Genomic DNA, 13,704 nt, shown 5'->3' with positions numbered 1-13,704 from the left:
GCCTTCTTTGAAAAACAGTCCTATATCTTGACCATAGAGGTCATCATGAGACTGAGGCTGGATAATTCATAATTTGCTTTAGTTCTGTCTACATGGATGGGTCTAGGAATGGGGATATGTGTCCAGGTAAGTCAATCAGAGTTCTGCCCCACCCAGGATTTTTCTGTTAATGATGATAAGATCTCTTTCCTTACTGATCATGAAGCTTAAATTCTGAGACATCAGAATTTCCAGGAGCCATGTCCCTAACACCCAGAAAGAAGCACTGATTAGAAGTAGAGAGTTTCTGACATCCAGAGCTATCTTATTTCCTGTTATCTTCCTTTAGTGATCCACTCTGGCATCTTTCCTATAAATCTCCTTTTTAATTTAAGCTAATTTGAGAGCTGTTTCTATCACTTTTAGCCAAACATGGTTAAGATATTGGTAATTTATTTTTTTAAATGTATATACTATGTGGGATCTTAAAATGTTTTAAACCCAAATTAACAGAAGTAAGGTCAATTTTAAGGGCAACTATAATACCATTGATATTAAAGTAGCTGTGATAATTGAAAAGGCATGAGCAGGGGGCGCCTGGGTGGCTCTGTTTGTTAGGCGTCCTGACTTCAGCTCAGGTCATGATCTCACGGTCTGTGGGTTTGAGCCCCACGTGCGGGCTCTGTGCTGACAGCTCAGAGCCTGGAGTCTGCTTTGGATTCTGTGTCTCCCTCTCTGTCTCTGCCCCTCCCCTACTGACACTCTGTCTCTCTCTCTCTCTCAAAAATGAATAAACCTAAAAAAATTTTTGAAAAAAAGACATGAGCAAAGAATAAAATAACATATTCTATTATTTAACATTCAAGGGAATGAGTTGACAGTAGCAATAGAAAACAACCATATATTCTCACTTTAGGAATTTTGTGACATCTAAGTGGCTTATACCTCTGTTTCTTCTAGGTACTTTGTGGGGACTAAAGGTCCGTGTAGCAAGTTCAAATAAACTAATGGGTAAAGAGCATTACTTTCAATTACAAAATATATATAATAGGAAGACAAATGTATAAATTTCTCTTCTCAACAAAAACAAAACATAAGAGAACATGTAGAGCATTAAGTAAATCTAAACATTTCAAAATACATGTATTTACTTTCACCTGTTCATTACTGTCTTCATTCAAAAAAAAAAAAAAGAAAGAAAGAAAGAAAGACTTGAAGAAGCAGAGGGACACTTGGATTCCAAACTTCCAATGATTTGAATCCCCCATCCAAAGAGTCTCTAAAATACTTAAGGTACCTTGTGTTTATAGAATCTTCTTATGAATAATTTGTTCATTATTATTTGCTTCTGGCTTCACATACTTTCCATAGAAATTCATTTAATTCTCTCATAATTTAGAAACACCACATAAGTAATATAGTTTCATATTTAAATGGCTAACTGAAGTAAATTATATTCCTCATTCTGCTATTGAATGCATTTTAGATTATGGGACAGGAAACAGGTTCATGTAGAGTGAAGAAAGAGTGTATCAAATTAGTAATTTATCTGTAATCCAGGATTTCAAAACAAATTTTCTTTTTTTTTTTTAAGATTTTTTTTAACGTTTATTTATTTTTGAGACAGAGAGAGACAGAGCATGAACGGGGGAGGGTCAGAGAGAGAGGGAGACACAGAATCCGAAACAGGCTCCAGGCTCCGAGCGGTCAGCACAGAGCCCAACGTGGGGCTCGAACTCACGGACTGCGAGATCATGACCTGAGCCGAAGTCGGACGCTCAACCAACTGAGCCACCCAGGCGCCCCTCAAAACAAATTTTCTAAGTAGAGTGAAACCTTGCATTGCAAGTAACTTGTTCTGTGAGTGTTTGGTGAGACAAGCAAACATTTCTTTTCTTTAACTTTTTTAACATTTATTTTTGAGAGAGAGAGAGAGAGTGTGAGTGGGAGAGGGGCAGAGAGAGAGGGAGAGGCTCCAGGCTCTGAGCTAGCAGCATGGAGCCCGATGGGGGGCTTGAAATCATGAACCATTGAGATCATGATCTGGGCCCAAGTTGGCCACTTAACCGACTAAGCCACTGAGGTTCCCTGACAAGCAAACATTTCTAATAAATTTTAACTTGATAAATGAGTGATAAAACAAGTCTTGCAATACAAGTAGTACATGATGCCAAACACCACATGATCACAACTGAGCCAATGGTTCTTCTCTCTCTCTCTCTCTCTCTCTCTCTCTCTCTCTCTCTCTCTCGCTGTGTGATTGTGGTTAATCATTACCCATGCTCAGATGCTCGATCTCAGGCCATGTTTGGCAGAAATAACAGATTTTTCAGGACACTGGAAGGTTCCCACAACTGGCAAAAGTGTATTTTTTGTCACTTCAGAGCACCTATGGACAGTCCTTTGCTTTTTCATATAAGAGTAAGCTTAGGAATGCTTTGCTTCATTATAGGTCAGGCTGCCTGCAGATATAGACCCTTTCTCCTGCTGCCTTATTGCCAGTTACATTAAATACAGTATATGACAAGAGTTTATTAATACCATACTGTAGTCAACATCCATGCTACTGTATACAATGGCCCCCATGCAGAAAAAGATTCCATCCAGCCAATAGATAGCAGTGATCCCATTAGTGACAGTGAAAGTCTTCCTACACAATAACCCTTCTCTCTCTTGTCTCCCTCACAGCAGCCACAAAGGTTTTCAAAGGTAAGTGCAGGTTAATTTGTTTATTTTTTCTTTATATTTTGTATTTTATTTATTATTTGTATTATATTACAGTATTGTAATCATTTTGATATGAGTATTTTTGGGTTGTGGAACAAATCATCTGAGCTTCTATTATTTCTTACGGGGACACTCGCTTTGATATACAAGTGCTTTGGATTACAAGCATGTTTCTGGAATGAATTATGCTCCCAAATCAAGGTTTTACTGCACTTTGAATTACTTCATTACTCACTCATCACATATTAAATTGGGCTTTTTAATTTAACAAGTACGATAAGAAGGCATTTTCTGTATCTTATAGAACTCTTACGATCTATAGAGGAGGTGACCAGGCAAACTCAGGGCATACATTAGAGTGCGATGGTGTCTCTAATGGAAGTGTGCATGAGTATCTACATAAAATGTAATAGGAGTACAGAAGGAGGAAGACCTAAATTTAGGCTTGTGATGGAATTAAGAAATTGATGGGATCTTCAAAGAACAGGTAGCATTTGATCTGAGAATTGAATTCAATTTTTGGTTTAGGCATGAAAAATATATACTGATGTAGAAGTGGTTTTGGTCACCATCATCTTTTCAGGGGTCAATATACATATATTTACACAGCTACTGGGACATAGATGCTAGATTCAGGTTTGAGAAGGATAGTTGAATGTAAGAGGTGTTAAATATGGCTGGGCGGAAGGCAATCGCCAGCAAAGCCAACTGAAGTCTATTAGGACTTTGTAAAACACATGGGGCTTCTGAATGGAGACCTCATATTCCTTAAGGCATAGTTTATTTTTTAATTATATTTTTATATTAATTATAAATGAATATTCTTGAAGTGCCAATTTTTCCAAATAGCCTGCTAATAAAAAACTATATGTTTATTTTGAAAAAGACAATAGTTTACAAGAATCTTATCATCATAAAATAGTTTTGTTGTTAAATGGAAATGAGGCCATAAATGAAATATAATAATTTATCTTTTTACTTTATATTTTCTCTTTGTAAAGTAGAACATTCAGAACAGAAGAAACTTCAAACTCTATTGTTTAAAAAAAGTATCTATTACCTTTCATGTGTTTCTCATAATCCTTTTAACTATCCCAGATGATTGTCAAAGCTATTTATATTTAAACAAGGTTTTCCTTCCTCTCAGCTTGAGTTCTCCAGCTATTGGATACTAAAATGAAATGGTGAATTTGTGGCATCAAAATCCAATCTAAGGCAACCGATTGTTGTTGTGGTCAATCGTGACTTTTATGGTCTCACTGTAACAAATGAGAAAAATTGCAGCAAAAAAGAGTATTTGTACAAATTATTCAAACAGTAGTAAAAATTGTCCTTATAGCAATAAACAGATAAATAGCTAACATAGCTCCTCCTTAATTACAGTCCTCTGTTTCTACATTCATAGAAATATAAAGCAACGTTTTTTTTTAAAAAATAGTACCTCTCCTCTTTTAAAGACCATATTCTTAAATGCATGCAAATATGCACAGCTAGTATGAAAATCACCATGTACTGCCCCCATTTGATCAGATTAAATATTAAAGTTTGTGAGGAGCAGTGAGAGGCCAGAAAGGAGGTGAGTTGGTCTCATCTTCCAAGGCTTTGAAGCACATTTTTGGCATCTAAACCAAAGACAAACATATTATCCATTGCTGCAGTACTTTGGCACAAATGTGCATTATGCACAAGGGTCATATATTTGTATTTTTCTCTCTTGTAATAGATTAAGGTTGAATCCCATAGCGCTATAATATTTGTATTTACAAATAGAAACCATATTTATTCTGAATGCATTTGTAACTAAGTGTACAATTCACAGCTTTATCGCTTGTTTTATGAGTCCATTTGGCTTGGCACAGAAAAAAAATAATTAATCAAGCCTGTAGATTTTAGGGCCTGGTCTTTATTTATGCAGAAACTGCTTATTTATTAACATTAACCATCTCCCATTTGGTCTCAAAGAGACGTATAGTTACATGGAAACAGAATAGCTTTCAGTAGATGATTGCACAACTACAGATGCTTTTTTCCGACACTGTCACAGCTGAGGAGGTCCAACCAAATGAAAAACAGTACTGATGAAGTGAGAAACAGAAAAGCGGTACCATGCAAACGTTATTACATAATAAAATGCAGGCCAGCACACATTTTTTTTACTCTCTTTATTAAATTTATGTGAATCAAGAGGAAAGGGTGAAAAGCATATTTACTGATGATAAAAATTATTCTCTGGATAATTTCAGTCATCTCATTTAAAACTTATTCTATATACGTTTCTAGTTTTCCCCATTTCCTTTTAGCTCTCTGTCATCTACTCCAAAGTTAAACTTTTTGGATTTAATAAAGAAATAGAATTTGCAGGTGGTAAGTTCCTGAACAGACGGTCTAATATCAAGTGATATTACAAAACACTTAAATGAAAATTAGTAGGCTGTCTTCACTAATCCTAGTCTTTAACATATTTTCAGATGATTCATCTTAACTTGTTTCGACAGCCATGTTAGTGTGTGTCTCTCTTGCCCCACTGGGAACAATGCCAGCCAGATAATGCATGAAATCATGGGATGTGTTATGATGCTATCCCTGAAAGATTTCCAGCCTAAGTTATACTCAACAGCATTATACTACAGGGAGCCTAGAACCCCAACGGATTCTTAAAGTACATGCAGATGTGTTTTCTGAATAAGCAGTGCTAGAAATATTGCTTATCCTTCTGGAATGTGCTAATATAGAAACAGATACAAATATTAGAATAAGTAATTGTAAAACATATAAATGGATTATGCATATTCATTTCTTACTACCTAAAGTGCTTTTTTTGCATTACTTTATATATATGCATGTGTACCTGTGTTGATATGTGCATATTGTGTATATGCATACACACATACATTACATATGTATGTCTATATAAAGTTTTGCTGAATATTGAATTGTTGTACTTCAAGTAATCATCTCAAAGTATATTTCCTCATATTCAATTAGTGAACCTATACTGGAATGGAAAATAATTTTGTTCTTTTCATTTTTGCTATCAATTATTAAACATTTATGCTTCACCAGGAAACTATGTTGAGTGTTTAGCATATATTATCTCATTTAGTCCTTACAATGACCTTATAAGGTAAATATTTTTGTGTCTGTTTTACTAAGGAAGGAATTGTGCATCTGAGAAATCAGAGCTTATGTGAGATAATTAGTTAATACATGGGGAATCCAAAATTCAAATTTAGGCTCTCATTCCATAGCCACTGCTCTTAACCAATATTTCTTTCAAGTCACCAAACCAATAAACTAACTCAATATATTAACACAAAAGGGATATAAAAGTGATTCCAATTATGTATGCTTCATTAAAGAGGTCATACTAAATGAATAAAACATATTAATTTTAATTAAAAGCAGTAGGAGGGAATTTATTGCTCTGCTGAGTCTCTCGCCTTAAGTATCTTCCTGTTCTCTCACATCAACATCCAAAAATATTTGAAAGGAATATAAATTTAACATAGGGTCTGAGATTTTTTGACATTTTACATTTCTATAGTATTTCTTTAAATACTGTTGATTATTTAAAATCTACAGCATTGTCATTGCTCAAGTTAAAGTGCAGAATGCTTTGCACATTGTTCCTTCAAGAGATTTCATCACACTTTTAATTTCTGTACAGTGAGTTCTATTCTCCTGGCATACATTTCCCCTTCTGCCTTTTGTACTCTCTTCAGAGGTACATCCAAAGATAGAAAAGATAGGAATGGGATGAAAAGGCCTATTATCATAAACTTCAGAAAAAGCAGAATAATATATTATCAAAGTTTGCTATTTTTTTTTTCTGGTCATCTGAAATGTTTTTTCAGCATACATAACCATGTCTTGTTCTTTTTCAGAGAGAGTACAAAGAAGATGCAACTGGCATTTATTGTAATATAAAAGTAAATCTAGAGCTAGCCCTACACATGGGCAAGTAATATTTGAGGCCCTATCTACTGGATTTGCTAAAGTTCCTATCATTCCTTTTCATTAGATAAGAAAAGCAGATGTGGTCTCCACCGAAAAACACATAAATGGTTCAATAAAACATGCTTAGATGCCAATGCGATTATTTTTGAGAGGAGATAGAGACAATCCCTTTTCCAAAATGTGGGAAATTAAGTAGATAGTATCGACTTTGTCTTTTTCTTTCTTCTACTCTAAGTAAAACTGTATAAACCTTTTTTCAAGGACAGAGAAAAACAGTGCAAAGGAAGAGTACAGTGCCAAAAAAAAAAAAAGGCTTAATTTTATACTAGGTATTTTCCAGTCTAACTGGAGGATAAAAAAAAAAAATATGTTGCAATTTGCATGTATATTTTGTATAGTAATCTAGGAATCCCAGCTTTAGTTACAAAAATATACAATTGAATGTAACTGATGTTGAACTGAAGCAACAGCAAACCAAGAGATTATGAATTCTTTACAGTCACTATAAGACCCTGATAAATAACATTATCATCCTGACCCAGTAGAGTCTGAGATACATTGTTGAAACTAAAAGAAAGAGCACATAATTTGGAGCTAGAACAATAAATGAAGAACAGGATCTAGATAAGAGCAGTACAGAGAATTCCCATATGAACAAGAGTCTAATCACTTCATGACAATGAGAAATTACAAGTTAATGCAAATTTGTACCACCAAAATTACAAATGCATGTACTCTTTGAACTGGATTACTAATTATAGGAATTGACATACATATGTGGTTATCCACTGCAGCATTCCTACAACAACAAAAAATTGGAAACAACCCATTCTTTCATTAGAGGGTACTAGTTTTCTAAATAATGGTATATTCTTGCAATAGAATACTATGTAGCTATAAGAAATAATAAGGAATCTCTCTATGCATTGTCTTAGTCTACTTGAACTGCTATAACAAATTGCCATAGATTGGGTGGCTTAAGCAACAGACATGTATTTCTCATAGTTATGGAGCCTGGGAAGTCCAAGATCAAGGTACCAGTAAGGATGAAGTTCTTGTCAAAGGCCATCCTCTTACTGGCTTGCAGAGAGCCCTATATTCTCACATGATGGAGAGAGCTCAGGTCTCTTCTTATAAGAACACTACTTCATTATGAAGTCTCCACCCTCATGACCTCATCTAAATATAAGCACAACCCAAAACTTCCACCTCCAAATATCATCACATGGGCGTTTAGAGGAGGAGGAGAGAAGACACAACATTTTCAGTCCATAACAGCACTAGATAAAAGCTTTCTAAGACCTATCAAGTGAAAAAAAAACCCTGTGCGAAACCACTTTATAGAATTCTATGTGTTTAAAAGGTGGAGCAAATTAGAATATATATTGATATTTTCTGTTAACTTATGTTTTAGAAATTCAGACAGCTTACAATACTGGGAATTAATAAAAGTGTTTACCTGTGGATAAGGAACGAAAACTGGGAAGATGCAGAATAGAAGTACTTAGCACTTTTTAATATCTAAATTATATGCCTGTATTAAGTAAATGATTAAATTGAAGATAAAAGGGAATGCCGGTCTTGAAATTGGGCCTATAATTTTGTCAAAAATTCAATACCTATTAATGATAAAACTCTCACTAAACTAAAACTAAAATGTTGAACTGAAGCAACAACAAACCAAGGGACTATGAATTCTTTACAGTCGCTATAAAATTCTGATAAATAATGTTATCATCCTGACACAGTATAGTCTGAGATATGTTGTTGAAACTAAATGAAAGAGTATATAACTTGGAGCCACAACATTTGAAGATAAAGAACATCTGAAAAAAAACTTTATAGTTATTATATATTTAATGGTGAAAAACAAAATTCTTTCCCCCCCAAGATCAGGAACAAACCAAGGATACCTACTCTCATCCATTCTATTAAACATTGCACTGAAAGTCCTAGTCAGGGAAATAAAGCAAAAGAAATAAATACAAGATATACACATATAAAAGAAAGAGGCAAAACTTTCTTCATTCACAAGTAACATAATTGTATACAGAAATTTATATGGAATCAACAACACAGGAAACTATGAGAACTAACAAATGAATTTAGTTAGGCTATAGGGTACAACTCATGAAAAAATATAAGAATACGTAAAATCGGTTGTATGAGGATGAGCTTTCAAAAAACAATTGGAAGTTCAAAATTATAAAATTCCATTTACAGTAGTAGCATAACTATACAATACTTAGGGATAAGGTTATCAAAATGTATAAACTACCTGTCCCTGAAAATTATAAAATACTGTTAACAGAAATTAAAGACATGTGAAATAAATGGACTGGAGTATCATATTTATTGATAGGAAGACTCACTAGTGTTAAAATGTCAATTCTTCCCAATTGATCTATTGATCCAATGTAATCTCAAATTATGACAAGCTTTTTGTAAAAATTGGCATAGTGATTCTAAGATTCTTATGGAAGTAAAAAGGAACAAGTAGAGCCAAAACAATGTTTAGAAAGAGGAACAAAGTTAGAAAATTTATACCACTTGATTTCTATACTTACTATAAAACTCCAGTAATACAGATTAGACATACAGACCAATGAAACAGAAAAATCTAGAAATAAACCCACATATATATGGTCAGTTGCTTTTTATAGTGCCAAGGCAATACAATGCAGAAAGGGTAACCTTTTCAACAAATCGTACTGGAACAATAGAATAGCCATATTATTAAAACAAACAAACAAACAAACAAAAAAATAACTTAGTTATTTACTTTTCATTAAATATATGGAATTAATTTGCAATGTATCAGAGGTCTAATATAACAGCTGAAACTATATAACTTTTAGTAGAAAACAGAAGAAAATATAGGATGCCTGGGTGGCTCCGTCAGTTAAGTACCCAACTCTTGATTTTAGCTTAGGTCATGCATGATCTCAAGGTGGTGATAGGCATGGAGCCTACTTGGGATTTCCACTCTCCCTGTCCTTCTGCCCCTCTCCATGCATGCACACACACTCTCTCTCTCTCTCTCAAAAAAAAAAAAAAAAGCTTAAAAAATAAGAAAAGAAGAAAATCTGTTACGTTGGGATAGGCAAAGATCTCATAAATTGCACGTAAAAAGCATAACTATATGATTAAAATATTGATAAATTAGACTTTATCAAAATTTTAAACTCCTTTGAAAAACATTGCTAAAAATAAATAAAAAGGCAAACCACAGAATAGGAAAAATTCACAGTATGTACATCTGATGAAGGGCTTATATTCACAATACATAAAGACTTCTGCGGCACCAGAAGCTCAGTCAGTTAAGCATCCAACTCTTAATTTTGGGCTCAAGTCATGATCCCACAGTTGTGAAATCGAGTGCCACATGCTTGGGATTCTCTCTCTCATTCTCTTTGCCCATTCCCTGCTCCTGTGTGTGCGCTCTCTCTCAAAATAAATACACATTAAAAAAAAAAAAAAGACTTTTTTACAATTCAGTAAGAAAACAAACTGCAGTAAAAATGGACAAAATATTTGAACAAATATTTTGCAAAAGCAGAAAAATAGCCAATACTCATACAAAACAATGCCTACCACCTTTCTTTACTGCTCAGTGACTACCTGAAGGCAGGGCTGGTGTGTTGATTGCAAAGAAAGAAAAGAGAATTTGGGGGAGAACTGGGTATGATTTATGACTTCAATTAGACTAGTGGTTAAGTAGGTGTACAAGTATTTGTCAGAACCATCCAACTGTACCCTTAAAATGGGTACATTTTATTTACGTGAGTTATAGCACAAAATTTGATTAAAAAAGAAAACATTATAATACAAGGAGGCCAAATGTAAAGAGAGGGAGAAAGAGTGGCCAAGGAGGTAAGAAAAAATCCCAGAGAATGTATGCATTAGATACCTCCTGAACACTACCTAAAACACTCTTGGCCACACCTCTTATTACAGCCACGCAGCAGTGACGTTCTATGCTGTCTTTGACCAGCTTTGCAGAGTTGCAGCCTGACAGTTTCCCACCTCAGCCTGTGCTCTGGTTCTATCAGTTCTTGCCTTCTCTGATACACGGTATCAACTTGGCACTAAAATTTTCTCAACCTGAAAGTATAGGGAAGTTAATGTTCGTGTAGCTATCCTAACCAACAGGGTGTTAGAGACAATGAACAAATGTGGTCAGTTTCAAAATGCATTACATAAGCTCCTATAGAGATGCCCATAAACTTGTGTTGGCTTTTCCTCCTTCCTTGTTTTATTCTTTTGGGTCCTTACTTCTTCCCTGGGATCATTTCACAATAAACCACTCTCATGCCAGCTTTGATTTCAGGCTCTGCTTTCAGGGAATGCAGAGTACGGAATGGTAGGAAGGCAAGTAATAATAAAATAACAATAGCCAGGAAGTATTATGTGCTTACAATGTGCTAGACACTACTTTAAGATTTCTACATATACTAACTTATTTAAAGCTAACAACAACCCAATTTATATGTGACAAAACAGAGGCAAGAAAAAGGTTAGCGGTAGGTAGGAAAGTGGTCAACAATGACAAATACTATTAAAAAAATATATGAAATTCAATGGATTTTATAAATAGGCTATTACTGATGAATTTCATGCAAGCAACTTCAGTGCAGTAATGAAAGTAGAATCTAGATATGAGAAGACTTTTTTTTTAACCTTAACTGAAAATCAAGACCTGACTCTGCAGAAACATATAACATATAAACATATAACTCTTGGAGAAATAGTGAGAAATACTGTGTTGGATAAGCTTAACAAAGCCTTTATATCCGCTCAGATTCTAAATGTTTCTAAATTTCTTCCATACAGTGAATTTGATATTGACTTGAGGATATGCAGTAAAGGAATTTTTTTTCTGGGATTTTCAAATATATGGATAACAGAGTGACTAAAGTAAAACAATAATGCAATGTGTTGATATAAGAGAAGAACTAAGATTGAATAGTGGTAAGAAGAAACCCAAATATTTCAAGGCCAACTCTGATGGCCTTTACTCACTTATCATGATAGAACTTTGGTATCCCAGAGTGAATTCATCAAAATAACATATTTCATGTTTTAGTTTTCTTTGTGTCAATGCTGGCTTTGTATACTATCATTTCTCCATAAATGCTAAACAAAAACAAAAACAAGAGAAGTATGGACATGAAGTCCAACAAAGGACTATTGATTTGAAAGTCTATTTAACATTTGTCATACTTTTGCTCAAATTTTCAGGCTAAATTGTTGGTCATAAGTAAACTTTAAGACTTTAAATTTGTGGTAAATTAATGTCACATTTCTAATGAACTTGCAAGGTCATGATGGCTAACCATCTGTTTCTGTTGTTACTCAATACAGTAACAAAATGCAACAAGTTCTAAGAATCCAGCCTCAAAATCCTGGCTTCTTGTTTTGAATCTAATCAACACAAAGTTCAGATTTGAAAGTTAGCCAGTATGTTCAAATATAAATCCCAATAAACAAGACAGAAGTTGATATTCTTAGTAGACTCATGGCAATTGGTGTCCACCTGCCATCTCTTGTTGGAACATCATTCCAGCTAGTATTTTCATCATTGTATCAAATTCTCTCATTTATCAGGTGTTCATCACATTAAAATGAAACTAAACTTGAAAAAAACTGAAAGCAAAACTTCCTAGGATGTCTGTACACTCCAGAAACAAGAAGATGTGTTGCAGAAATAAATATGTGCTGGCAACACATCTCTTCTCATATTTCAAGGACAAAATTGAAACCATATTTCCATGGGGTGCAAACATTGATTGCTATGTGTTCTTATAAACAGAGAACTACAAACAGTACTGTAGTATTCTCTTGATCCTCCTTTACTTTTATGTGAAGTCCAAAAATGTATCAGTTAAAGGAGCTTCTGAATTCAATTCAGAAAACAGGGATTCATATGTCAAGAATAGAAGCAGAGCATACTCCAGGTAAGAATAAAAATAAACAAAACCACAGTCCTGTTCAATTTGAAAGATTTAAAATTATTATTCACCAACAGATATAAAACAAGTGAGCACAAATCAAAGATTATCTCAAAGCTACATTTAATTGTGAATTTTGTCCTTTCCTTTCCCTTCCTCCCTACACTCCCTATAGGTGTGGTCATTCAGTCCCATGCAGCCAAAGCACTTAATCCCTTTCCACCTAATTCCCTTCAGGAGCTTTATCATCACTCACAAGGCACTGCATTATTTAGCTTCTGCCCTTTTATGGAGCCTCATCTTTGTCCACTCTTTTTCTTTCTCTAGTAAGCCCCAGTAACACTCAATTTCTTTCAGTTCCTCCAATTTCTGCCCACCCCACCCCATCCCTAAGTCTTTCTGCATAGGCCATTAGCACATTATTCCCCCTGCCTGAAAAACCACTTCCCATCAGAGTTCACGTGACTAACTTATATGCATGCCTCGGATTCCAACTATAATGTCACTTACTCCAGGAAGATGACCACCCCCATCAAGATTGGTCCAAGAGTCCTATTATATTCTTTCAATTCATCCTTTTCTTCTTCAGCACTTACAACTAGAGCCAAATCATTAATTTTCACACTATGTATTTATTTAGTGTTTGAGGGTAGGTTTTTGAAAGGCTGATATCTTGCCTGTTGTTGGTCATTGGGTCCGAAGTACCAAAATTAGTGCTCTAAACACATAAGTGCATGAATAGTTGTTTGGGAGGAAAGAAGGCAGGCAGACAAAGGAGAGAGGAATAAAGAAAAAAGGAGGTGGGGAAGAGAAGAATGGAAGGAGGAAAAAAAAGAGGGAAAGGAAGAAAGGGAAGAAGAAGAAATGGAGGAAAAATTAAGTGTCTATTGGCCAAGTTCCGTTGTATAAAACCAGAAGGCAGTTATCCAATGTTATATATAAGGATACAATGACCAGTTAGAAAATTATGTTTAAAATCTGTCTCAAGAAAGTATCAAGATTCAAGGAGAAAAAAAATCAGAGAAAGCAATCAAATTGCAAGTAGGAGCATAGAGTACGATGTAATCTTATATGTTAACTTGACTAGCTG

The sequence above is a fragment of the Prionailurus bengalensis genome, chromosome B2 (genome assembly GCF_016509475.1).
Source record: "Prionailurus bengalensis isolate Pbe53 chromosome B2, Fcat_Pben_1.1_paternal_pri, whole genome shotgun sequence".
Taxonomy (NCBI): domain Eukaryota; kingdom Metazoa; phylum Chordata; class Mammalia; order Carnivora; family Felidae; genus Prionailurus; species Prionailurus bengalensis.
This window is presented reverse-complemented; position numbering follows the sequence as displayed.